Below are 13,567 nucleotides of genomic sequence, written 5' to 3'. Positions count from 1 at the left end.
AGCTAGTCTTAACCCCCTTTTTAAGATAGGTGCAATTATGGAATCCTTCCATTGTTCTGGTACAATTTCCTTTTCCCAAATATTAAGTACAAGCTTATAAATTTCGCTAGATAATGCGCTTCCACTCTCTTATATTAATTCTACTGAAATTTGATCGATTCCTGGAGACTTGTAATTTTTCAGCCTTTCTATCGCAATTTCGACTACAGAAAGTGTGGGTTCGGGTATAAATGGCTCAGCAGTTTGTATTTGAATTTCGTCCCGATCATTTCTATTTGGCCTTATGTAGATTTAGTAGTCGCCCAAAATAGTTTTGCTGTTGTGCCAGAGAATGAGTCCCATTCCGAGGCTTATTTTGAAGTTTCGTAACAAGCTGTTCTTTACGGTGATGGGTTGTTAGCCCTTAGCCGAACTCCCAAGCTGGAGGACCAACTCCGAGAAGCCTAGAACAAAAGAAGCATGTGACTTGCTACATCAGAATTGAATCCTATATAAAGACAACTTGCTATGAGGGATACTTCCTTTTGCTCTTCACCAGTGTCAAGTTTGGCAGTGGAAAGTTCTCTATCAGATTATATTCATTATAGTATTCTTTTTGATTGCATCTTGTGTGTGCATTCAATTCTCATTGGAATGAAGGTTCCAACGAATCCTTTCACCGTTTCCTTATTTGGTTTCTGATCCAGTCATTATACCACATAAATTTGGTGGCAGCATGAGGGGATAATCATCACGAAAATTGAAGCCGATTAATATAAACAAGCAGAGGGAATATTCTTTCAATTACTACTTGTCGCTGGACTCCGTGATTGTTTCCTGAGCCAGATCAACGTCGGCCCTGGTTGTTCCAGTGTGACTGTTGCCTGGTTGTTCCTGTGTGACGCCTTCCTCTGCCCATTACTCACCAAGGTTTCCGGTATCTCCAGCCATCACTGATCCGCATAGAACCTCACTGTTCGACTGCTGGTAGAAGATCCAGGGATAATTGCCACAGTGCACCAGTCGACAACAAGTCCTTCATTTGGGTGAGTTATTCTATTAGTCCCGAGGGATATCAGTGATTCTTCTAGTTTTTTCTTTAATAGTGAATTAATTCTGAGCAGACAAGTATCCATGAGATCATAGCCGAGGCTAGGCTAGAAGGAGAAGATGTGAATCAAAGACTGCAAATATTAGATCTGATAACAACCCTTCGAGACAACGAATTTTCAATGAACTGTCAGTGATTTCATCAGCTAAATTGTTTGTAAAAGTTTTTTCAGGTAACTTGTCAACTTTGACTCAATTCTTGGATAATGTTGAGTCAGCTAAATCCTTAAATGATTCAGATTAAGAAGAAATTTTAGTTGAATACATTTTGGCAAACATTACAGGTAATGCTAGACGTACTTTAAATACGGTATGCATGCAAATCCTGAAAAAACTTGGGCTGATATCAAGGAGAAATTGAGACCGTTTTTGCAAAACTTGCTAACTGAAAAAACTAAATTTTACAGGAGAGACAAAAAACTGAATGAAGACAAATAGATTATAGGTGCAACCATCATACTTTGACTCACTACAATGATGAGAAATAATTCAATTTTACTAAGATAACTTTAACATCGTGTAGAGGCCTGCTTTATGTTAACGAATCCACCAAAATCTCAATTTTGCAAATCTTCCAGTTGGCAAGTTTTGCAAAAACGGTCCGCAATTAGATTTTTCGGTGCAGAGAACTTTTATGCATTACACTACTCAGTTATGTCTAGTTAGGCAAAAACTGATGGAAAGTATAACGCAGTGGGCTGCTCGAGTTGAACAGCTGATACTATTAACTCTAGATAGTAGCCTACATCTCGTTTCATGGATTCATGGTCTGAAGGAGAACAAAAAGGGGTCAAAAGATAATACTCAAATTAGATAAAAATGTTACTGTAAGTGGAATTGGAAACGATTGTGTAAGGGAAGCAGTAAAAACTACATCAGAAAACATGTCTCTGAAAAAAAAGTGATAGATTAAGCAGTAGTAGACGACTGTGATAGGCGATCTAACGTTAAAAAGGAGTTTAACTGTACCCACAGTAAGATAAAGAGAGAACAATTACATGCTGTGGATACAGTACGATGTTATAGATGTAATAGTATGGGGCATTATATGAAAGAGTGCAAAGTTCCAATATGTGACAAATGTAAAAGAGTACCGTAGGGCATGCAACAAGGGACTGTCAAGTTGGAAATAGAGGTAGAAGCAGAGGGAATATGGCAATAGGTATTAATGTTTTAAGTATGGAAAACTAAATCAAAACACTCCTGAGCAGTCGAGGTTGTGTTGTTGTACAAGTGTTGATTGCATTCAAGATCACAATTTTATGATTAAGTTTAAAAAAGAAAACTACAAGGGGTATGTAATACATTAATTGATACCGGGTCGCGTATATCATTAATAAGTAGAGATAAATTGAGAAATTAAGTTAGTATAGAAAGAGAAAAAATAAAATATGTAGGTGTGACAGGAAACACACTTCAATATTGATATGATTTTAGGAATAGATTAGATAGAGCATTTTCCATATTGCGAGTAGGACAACATATCATTACAAAGTCAAGTGAAACAGTTTGTTCATTTCTAACCAATGAAGTAGGTATACGGTACTGTCCAAAACAGCAATTGTCAGATAATACCTTTGTTGCGGAAACATAGTGAATTGTCAGAATATTCAATTTATGGTTAGTGTAATAAATATGTCTGAGAGTGAGGAAACTTTAACAGAAATACTGCTATTGGATAAATTGTTATGTGCTGGAAATTTAGAAATACAGAAAGGCCCAGCTAGAAATCAAACGTTGAAACAAACATTACGAATATAGTTCTATGGTTCTACTTTAGTACCGGTACTATTTTTGGTGTAATTTTAGTAATGTGTATTTGCTGTTGTAGTAGTTGTTGAAAATGTGGTCTATGGGCCCTTTGACAATTTAAATGGAGACAGACTTGTTCAGAATATAGAAAAAGTTGTGTTGCTTGTTGTCACCACATTATCAATAAAACAATCAATATAACCGAGTCCACACCTGTGGAGTAACGGTCAGCGCGTCTGGCCGCGAAACCAGGTGGCCAGGGTTCGAATCCCGGTCGGGGCAAGTTACCTGGTTGAGGTTTTTTTCCGGGGTTTTCCCTCAACCCAATACGAGCAAATACTGGGTAACTTTTGGTGCTGGACCCCGGACTCATTTCACCAGCATTAGCATCTTCATATCATTCAGATGCTAAGTAACCTAGATATTGATACAGCATCGTAAAATGACCCAATAAAATAAATAAAAAAAATATATACATATATATATATAACCGAAGCACAAAGGGTGAAATGAAACAGAACAGGGATGATGTTTCAGCTGAAGAAATGGAAACGATTCAGTTACCGGTATAAAGATAATGGTAGTGAAAATCTAGCACATGACAGACTAAAAGCTGAATCCTTGAAATCTTCAGCCTTAAAATAACATTGTAAATCCAAACCCAAACCAGGCTTGGATTGAGGAAAAGTAAAAGTTAAACTTCTTGAAGAAGTATTCAAACTTTTATAAAGGGGGGAAATGTGAAGTAACTACTATTCATGTTCATGTATGTATGTATGTATGTATGTAGGCATGCATGCATGTATGTATGTATGTATGTATGTATAATTATAATGTAGGTACAGCGAATATCATGTCTCTCATTAATATTCAGTTATATAATGTATGTATCTGTAACCAGTGTATATATGCCAGTCTTTTGTGAACCTCATGCATGATGCAAGTCTCTGGACCTTTCGAACAAAGCATTGCCTCGTGTCAATGAGTCATCATCACTTGGTAGCTTCTCCAAACTTCCAGAACGTTGCAATGATGGCATCATATGGAATAATCGAACCTTCGAGAAGCCCAAAACAAAAGAAAAGCCCAAACTATATCCTATATAAAGACATGCATCTTTTTATGAAGGATATTTGTTTCTACACTTCACCACCGTCAAGTTGGGCAGTGGGAAGTTCTGTATCAGATGAATTTCATTATAGTATTGTCTTTGATTGCGTCTTGTGTGTGCATTCAATTCTCATCAGAATCGTTTCCAACGAACCCTTCCACTCCGTATCTCTATGTGCTTCCTGATCCAGTCATAATACCACATTGTTATATCAAAGTGACTAAAGCGTAACACAGAGGATTGGTATGTAAATATAACTTTGATATCTTCTCACACTACACTCGGGAGTGAAAGCATACTGAAATCATTAAAACCTTTTCACATTCCTCGTCCTGGTAAAACTAGCGCTGAGGTAATTCTGGTGATTTCGGAAGTGAAAATCGTTGAATTTATAAGGAATTTTTTGTGGCGATGCACTTGATCGTATATACAAGGCATAGCAAAAACCTAAACTAACCAGACCTGACCTGTTGCAGATTCTTATGTGCAAGGTGTATAAGCGAAGTACGAAGTAAACTATCTCAGCGCTAGTTTAGACTCTATCCTCTCATTTAACCCATCTAACTCATAACGAAACGCAAATCAGACGTCAGCCCCGTGTGTTGTGTGAGGAGATATCGGTAACACTAGCGCTGAGTTAGCCTATGAAGGTAGTTGAGTTTTCGTCGTAAGTATACCTGTACAGTCCCGCGCCGTGGCGTCGCGGTCTAAGGCATCCCGCCTAGGACTCGCGTTACGGAATGCGCGCTGGTTCGATTCCTCATGGGGGAAGAAATTTTCTCATGAAATTTCGGCCATTGTATGGGACCGGTGCCCACCCAGCATCGTGTTGCACTTGGAGAGCTACGATAGGTAGCAAAATCCAGTTGCGAATACCAGCCATAACGGCTGGGGGGATCATCGTGCTAACCACACGATACCTCCATTCTGGTTGGATGATCGTCCACCTCTGCTTCTGCATGTGGGCGTGAGGCCAGCAGCCGGCTGGTCAGTCTAGGCCCTTCACGGGCTGTAGTGCCACGTATTATATACCTGTACTAAAGATGTTCATATGTTCATGTGACATTATTACTAGCTACAGACAGGTTTAGAAATTTAAATTATAATAGGGTATGTAATAGCAAATTGAAATCATTTTTTTGCTCTCCGCTCAGTTTCTGTCAATTACGCAACCTTTCCTGTCAGTTGTGATGGATGTGATCAAGAAGGAATCTGACGTTGTCCCATGCCATAGCTGCATGGTATAAGGTGCCATTGTATGGACTGGGGATATGAAATGTGAGTTGGTCTAGTCTATCTTTTATCACCCTATGCATCTCCTTCTCCTCTCCTCTCTCTCTCTCTCTCTCTCATATATAGATATATACTTTTATCTATTCTTTATCTTGCTTGACCTATTCCTTACGTACTTTTTCCTTTAATATTTAATTCCAGTACGTATATTGTATGTTACCTTACACGCAGCTGCCAGGATTTGATCGAAGAATTTTTCTATTCATAGTCAAGATGCTTTAGCACTATGCTATGAACCAATTTGAAAGTTTTACATTAAACTACCGTATTTCACTTAATATTAGGTAGTTGTTCACATCGATTTGGTATTCCTAATCAGTACTTTGTTATAGTTTTTAGTTTCTCTCAGTGTAGTCCCTACGGAACTAATCTAAAATCTGCAATCCCTGTAACCTTGGACAATTCTGTTCAATATATACTGAATATACCTCATCTTTGGAATGTGCCTGCTGAAATATACAAGCATCGTGCATCATTTGTAAGAAGAGGAAATTCATAGTGAAACATAGTGGAACACGTTTTGTCAGCAAATAGCTGGGATACACTAAGAAGATAGATAGAATAGTTCACATCGATGGATGACGCGAAATTAAAGGCCACTTTCTGGAATAAGTAAGGTGAGTAGAAAATGTTTCTCAGTCTAAATCGGAATGTAATTTTTTTGTTGCGGTACTAATGTCCCTTATATTTCAAGTTTAATTATAAGCTAAAGAGGCATATCCGCCATTGCATATGAAATGCAACAGAAAATGGGGGGGGGGGGAAACGCAATTCTTTAATTTCAATATCGTACATAAATGGTGTGAACACAAAAATAAATTTCTCCACAACATTTAGGGCCGAATTCGTAGTCAACACTTATCGTAAGGAAAACCTTTAGAGTTGCTTTTATAATCATTTCCAATTCATAAATCTCACTGAAGTGAACACATAAGCTTGCCAGCTTACTCAAATGGTTCCTCATATGCATTGTAATCAATTGATTCGCTATACAATGGATGATGATTATGATTTTATTGAGTTCTATAATGAAAATGAAAATGTGTTTCGGCAAAACAAAAGATATACCTATCAGAGATATGGAAAACTCTTTAGAGATGTATAATGATGAACAATTTAAGACGAGATACCATTTCAACAAGAACACTGTTGTGGATATTCTGGTGCCTCTCATGAAAATCACAGTACAACCATGAGAAGCTTACCAATTTCACCACTGTTGAAAATACTGGATGCTACAGCATCATTTCAGGTAGGTTTATGTAACAATAAAGCAATAACTGATAATAATGTAATAATTTTTGGCAACACATAAATCTATTCTGGTTTTGTTATTATTTTGCAGTTAATTTGTGCAGATTTATATTTATTTATAATTCATAACTAGTTCTCCTAGCTCACTTCTTTCTTCTTCTATAAAATGATTTGTCGACATTTTGTATAACTTTGAACTCTATAGTTTTACATCTGTATTTGTCTACGATAATAATGCCATTTTAACAATTTGAAAGAGCTGGAAAGCAATTTAATGTACAATAGGGCTCACATCTAGCCATGTTGCCATATTTCTCTCGAAGTCAAGGGAATGCTCAGTGGATATCAAAGGGTAACGTCTCTGCAATACAATCTAAAATAAGTGTTAAGGAAATGCTCGTTACTTGTTTCCTCATTTTATAAGTGATGACTATGAATTCGACCCTAATTTTCTTTGTGTAATCCATGATATTAAATTTTGAACGTAATATATATTTCTGTCAATCGACTTTCTAAGAAAAGCTTTCTAATATATTAAAGATATGATGCCCGTTTTTTGCCATTGGAAAGTTAATTTTATATAAAATAAAATAGTAAGTGACTGAATAATTCAGATGTTATTTACAAATATTTGAAATATTTTTATAAAATTTTACCTAGGTACTTCCCCAAATGAGAAAATTACTTTCATAGTCACTATTGTTCCCTCTTTGATGCAGAAGACGAAATGCGTGTTCAAAACTTACGATAGCCTACATTTCTGTAATTGTAGTAAAAATCTATTTTTCGGAAGTTGCGCTTAATTTCATGCAACCATCCACGGGCTGCACTGACTGGTTCGATCGCATGTTCACTCAACTCAAATGATCACTTGCCACTGTTGAATGAATTGATAACAGTGGGCTCTGCACTTCTTGTTGAAATGTCACTCTCATCACCATCACTATAGTTCGTTATTTTTATTATTATTATTATTATTATTATTATTATTATTATTATATTATTACTTTTAGGAGTAATATATCGACTATTGATCAGATTTTTCTATTCAACAGATATTGGAGTAAAAATGGAATATAAGTAAACAGCACATCAGTTATTCATAGATTTCAAAAAGGCATATAACTCGGTTAAGAGAGAAATTTTATACAATATTCTTATTGAATTTGGTATTCCCAAGAAACCAGGTCGATTAATTAAAATGTGTCTCAATGAAAATTACAGCACAATCCGTATAGGCCAGTTTCTATCTGATGCTTATCCATTTCACTGCGGGCTAAAGCAAGGAGATGCACTATTACCTTTACTTTTTAACTTCGCTCTAGAATATTCCATTAAGAAAGTTCAGGATAACACAAAGGGTTTGTAATTCAACGGGTTACATCAGCTTCATGTCTGTGTGAATGATGTGAATATGTTAGGAGAAAATCCACAAACGATCAGGGAAAACACGGAAATTTTACTTGAAGAAAGTAAAGCGATAGGTTTGGAAGTAAATCCCGAAAAGATAAAGTATATGATTATGTCTCATGACCAGAATATTGTACGAAATGGAATTATAAAAATTGGAGATTTATCCTTCGAAAAGGTGGAAAAATTCTAATATCTTGGAGCAACAGTAACAAATGAACGCAGAATAAATATGAGAAATGCCTGTTATTATTGAGTTGAGAAGTTTTTGTCATCTAGTCTGCTGTCAAAAAGTATGAAAGTTAGAATTTATAAAACAGTTATATTACCGGTTGTTCTGTATGATTGTGAAACATGGACTCTCACATTGAGAGGCGAACAGAGATTAAGGGTGTTTGAGAATAAGGTTCTTAGGAAAATATTTTCGGGTAAGAGGGATGAAGTTACAGGAAAATGGAGAAAGTTACAGAACGCAGAACTGCGCACATTGTGTTCTTTACCTTACATAATTAGGAACATTAAATCCAGACGTTTGAGATGGGCAGGGCATGTAGCACGTATGGGTGAATCCAGAAATGCATATAGAGTGTTAGTTGGGAGACCGGATGGAAAAAGACCTTTGGGGAGGCCGAGATGTAGATTGGAGGATAATATTAAAATTGATTTGAGGGAGGTGGAATATGATGATAGAGAGTGGATTAATCTTGCACAGGATAGGGACTGATGTGAGGGCGGCAATGAACCTGCAGGTTCCTTAAAAGACATTTGAAAGTAAGTAACTAATATTAATCATTCATTGATCTCAGTGATCGCAGTGTTCAATTATATGTTTATCAGTTACTTTAGTATGAAAAAAAAAAAGAAGAAGAAGAACGGCGTACTGTGTCCATGAAAATCAAATAGGTTTTTCAAGTGAATACTGTACATGCAGTTAATATAAATATTATAAGTTACTGAAAGAAAAGTGTAAATTTACGCCTATATTAGTGCAATAACTTCCTGCATCATTTCTGTAGTTTGTTTTGAAAGATGGGGACTGATTTTATGGAAGTGATCGAACCTTAAATCCATTTGAACGTCGTCATAAATTGTTATCTCTTAGGGAGTTAAGGAAAACCACAGTTTCTATTTGTCACTAGTTATGGATTCCTGAGAGAAGGAGGCAAGACTCAAGATTTTATTTCTAGGAAGAAACTGTTGGGTTCTGAAGTACTTGCTGCTCCTATGCAAGAGAGTGTCACCAAAGCAGTGTAACCCATTTGTAGTGGCAGTGACGTGCAGCCCTGCTGTAGTTCAATTGTGGCATTGAAGTTACTGAACTAGAAAAAAAATGAAGCAATCAGTCATTTGAATGAAACATTAAAATTTGTCGGAAATACCAGTAGTCCACCGAAAAAGAAACAAATTGTTCAAAAGAAGTATTCGAAGACAAAAGTTTCAAAATGTAAGCATATCAGAGATACCGGTATATAAAATTTTTGAATAAAGGGAAAGTACCGAGTTGGAAAAAGACGATGTACAGGAACTTTTGGACGACTTAAAGAAAAATATTTCTAATGCAAAAGATAGAAGTTATGAAATTCAAATTTTAACTTTACAGCCTTTGTCTTGAACGATAAAGGAAATTTTAGACATGTAAATGTAAGTAAACACAAGATACAGATCGCTAAAGGGCTAGCAAGAGAAGGAGAAATATTGGGTACTACACATAAGAAGAAAGGGAAATATCTGCCACAATCCATTATAAAAGTAGTGACATATTTCTAAGGTATCAGGTCAGCTGCTCGATGCAGGGAAGAAGGATTTCGTCACAGAAAGGCTGTTTTGACGATGAAAGTTAAACGAAGTTAGTGCTTTTTATTTATTTATTTATTTATTTTCTTGGGTTATTTTACGACGCTGTATCAACGTCTAGGTTATTTAGCGTCTGAATGATATGAAGGTGATAATGCCGGTGAAATGAGTCCAGGGTCCAGCACCGAAAGTTATCCAGCATTTGCTCGTATTGGGTTGAAAAAACCTCAACCAGATAACTTGCCCCGACCAGGTTTCGAACCCGGGCCACCTGGTTTCGCGGCCAGACGCGCTGACCGTTACTCCACATGTGTGGACAGAGTTAGTGCTGTGGAATAGGGTGGAGTGAATCTATACATAAAATTGTTTTTTATCTGCTTTCTAAATGTAATAGGTGCAAAAATCTGTGTTTCTTAAAATTATAATTTTTTTGTCTCTTTGTACATTTGTTCTATTATTTCGTTTTTCATTAGATAGCTAATGAATTGCTGGAAAATATATTTAAACTTTATTTCGAAGATTTTAAATTGGGGTTGCAATAGAGGCCCTGCAGTATTTTTTGAGGGGATCCAAATGGACAAAATAAAGGATATAGTAATTTACGTAGAATACGGTATGACAAAAATTCCATTTCAGCCCATTTATGTTTTTTAGTTGGAATTTATTTTTGTTGTCTTTTTCATTTATTTCTGAGTGGTAACTAATTCAACAGGTCCAATTACCATCTTTCTTTCTCTTCTTTGCTCTAATAAAATATTCTTTCTTGTTTTGGAACACGGCAGTCTTTATTATAATTAGGCCTACAGAATTAAATTTCTTTGCATTTGCAACTGCATATATGAAATAGTTTGTTTGCCTCTTGTTTGAATTTTCAATGGTGTCATTTTAGTTGTCATCACTATGTCGTTTGTGACAAGGCTTCATTAAGTTTGTGTATTGATCATGGTAAGCACGAATCTCCAATATTGTAATATTCTTGTATTGACTTTCGGAATTTATGCCTTTACCTGGATTTCCCTAGTTTTGATAGGAACTTTTTCTGAAATCTCCCCAACAGTAGATTCCTTTGATTTGAAGTCAGTTTTTAATTCATTTTTGACTCATGGATAACATTTCATTACGTCATGATAGATAAGTAATTGTGATGGGTTCAACCCCCCTGGAATTGCGAATACAGGTTAGAAGGTCAGATTTCTTGTCTTAATAATGGAGAAATTCTGATTTAAATACCCTGAAACATAAGACGAATGAATTTTCATTAATTTTATTATATTAATTATATCATACCTAAGAGTTTTGTGATTATTCCCAATTTTCTTATAAATTGAGATTTCCGTGACACTTCATAATGAAACAACAGGGGACCAAAAATATGCAGAGTCTTTTAACATGTTCCTGGTATCCTGTTCAGATTAAATCACTGGAGAATGTTCTCTTGCTAAAAAATCTGAACCTAAAAATTTTGTGAAAATTTCAAAATATTAATCTAGAAAATATATACTTTGCATTGTTCTTTATATCGTCACCCCACAACTTTTCCCTGGTATTACATTTTGATTCCATAAGCTTCATATTTTCACTCCATCCTACTTGTGTAGACAAATATCCGACCTGTGAAATAGGATTTTCGAAGTTGACAGTAGGCCTACTAAGACCGGTGTATTGTGTGTAAGCTGGCTCCCTTGGTATCCATAATCTCTGTATGTAATTCACAAAACTAATGATAAAGTGAGTTAAATTACCCGATGCAAATGATAAGCAAGACTTTCAAGTAATTATAGTTAACTACAAAGATTGCATAGCTAGAAAATTTGCAATCTTTCACTACCATCTTCCAATCTAAGCAACTGCAATGAGTGCTCCAGAACACCTGAGTATAAAAAATGAACTACGCACCGCATTGGAGGAAGCAATGATGGATAACGTGACATACAAAGTGTGGATTTTATTTGACAAAACAAGTTTAAAAACTTTAGAAAAAGAACACAAAAGGATTCATACGTAGATGTGGTCAATGAAGAAATAGTTTGATTAAAAGTGCATGCTTTTAAAGTGAATAAGCAGAACCATTACTACAACAAAACTAAAAACAAACTAAATATTGAACAACGAAGACTTAGTTCTCTGAAAAATCTACAATTAGGGGTGATTCTGGTGGGATATCAAAAATTCTTCTGTTACAGAGAAAAACACTCCTCATATTGACAGGCTCGGCATACGACGCACATTGTAGACCTTTATTTTTCAGAGAGTAAATTTTAACTGTAATGAACTTGTATGTGTACAAATGCCTCTTAAATTTAAGGGATTAGGTATAGCTTACAGCAGTAAAATTTTTGGAAATATTCAAATTTTTTTTCCTCCATTACTGTATCTTGTACAATAATTGAAATCAGTATGTGTAAAACACTGTCCTCCTGCTATATGAAAAAAAAAAATATATATTTTTACGATTTAAAAAAATTATTCACATATTTTTTTTCAAAATTCAAATTGGTGGCAGTTCACTGTGCAATGATGAAGCATTTCCCTCATAACTCATAAACTTGTTAACTTCTTCATATTCTCTCTGTTTTATTTTATTGCTGAAACTCATGTTGACAATATCATGCTCCTTCAACTACATTTCTTAATAAATAATATTTTTTTTATTTTGCGTTAGAAGAAAATACTTATATTTGACCATTTTTTTAAATGAATTTATTTTTATCAGACAATCTATCAAAGGTAGGGAAGTGATCTTGCATCATATTGTAGATATTGCATGGATAAATAGACACAAACAATTTCATCACAGAATGTTGGATAGTTTTTTAGTTATGTGCTAAATGCTTCATCATTGTACAGTGAACTGAATTTTGAAAAAGGAAATGTAAATAATTTTTTTAAATCGTAAAAATATTTTTTTTTAAATAGCAGAAGGATAGTGTTTTACACATACTAACTTTCATTATTATACAAGATACAGTATTGGAGGAAAAAATGTTGAATATTTCCAAAATGTTACTGCTGTAAGCTGTACCTAACCCCTTAAAGGATATTAATGAAATTATATTTAATTGCTATCTAAAGTCTCATGATCATTGTTAACTTAAACATAAAAATTCACTGACAGAACCAAATGTTGGACTAAACTAAACAAATAATTGTTTATTTCTATTGGCACAATATTGTTTAACAAGTTACCATTAGATGCACACAAACTAGCCTACATTATTTCAGGTTGAAATCTGTGATTTATGGGTGTTTAATTCGCAATCTTTTCTATAGTGTAAATGAATATCTTGTTTCGCATGTATTCATATCTATAGGCCTACTTAAGTAAATTATAATTTTATCTACTAATGTAAAATTTGTACCTAATGCCAACTTAAAGCCATAATATTTGTAGTCTAATTCTGAATGTTCCTCACTGTATTATGTTAATTGTATTTTCGTTTGCCATTGAGTAATTCTAGGTGCAGTGTGCTAATTCCAGAATTTAAATACAGAATCCTTACCATGGAACGTTCAAGTCATTACTCACGTTGCAGGTATAGAAAGTTATACTGAGTGCTGTAGTGATCATAGTTCATTTTTCAACTTGGAGAATTAAGTGAACATCTGCCATGTATTTATTTTTATAAGTGACAAATACAAGAGATGGAATATCATTTACCTACCAGTGTTTGGAAATGGTCCCTGGCAATCTGTTGCCATCCCACACCATACATTCTTTCAAGTGACGGAAGCTGTCAAAATTACTCTTCGCAACATTGACTGCAGCTCTGATGCAGTCCTTCAATTCCAAGATGGTGGTATGACATGTTTGGAAGACTTTTTTCTTGGAAAAACTATGTTATGTTCAAATGAGACACATTAGCC

This window comes from Periplaneta americana, chromosome 16 (genome assembly GCF_040183065.1).
Source record: "Periplaneta americana isolate PAMFEO1 chromosome 16, P.americana_PAMFEO1_priV1, whole genome shotgun sequence".
In the NCBI taxonomy this organism is placed as follows: domain Eukaryota; kingdom Metazoa; phylum Arthropoda; class Insecta; order Blattodea; family Blattidae; genus Periplaneta; species Periplaneta americana.
Note: the sequence above shows the minus strand (reverse complement) of the source record.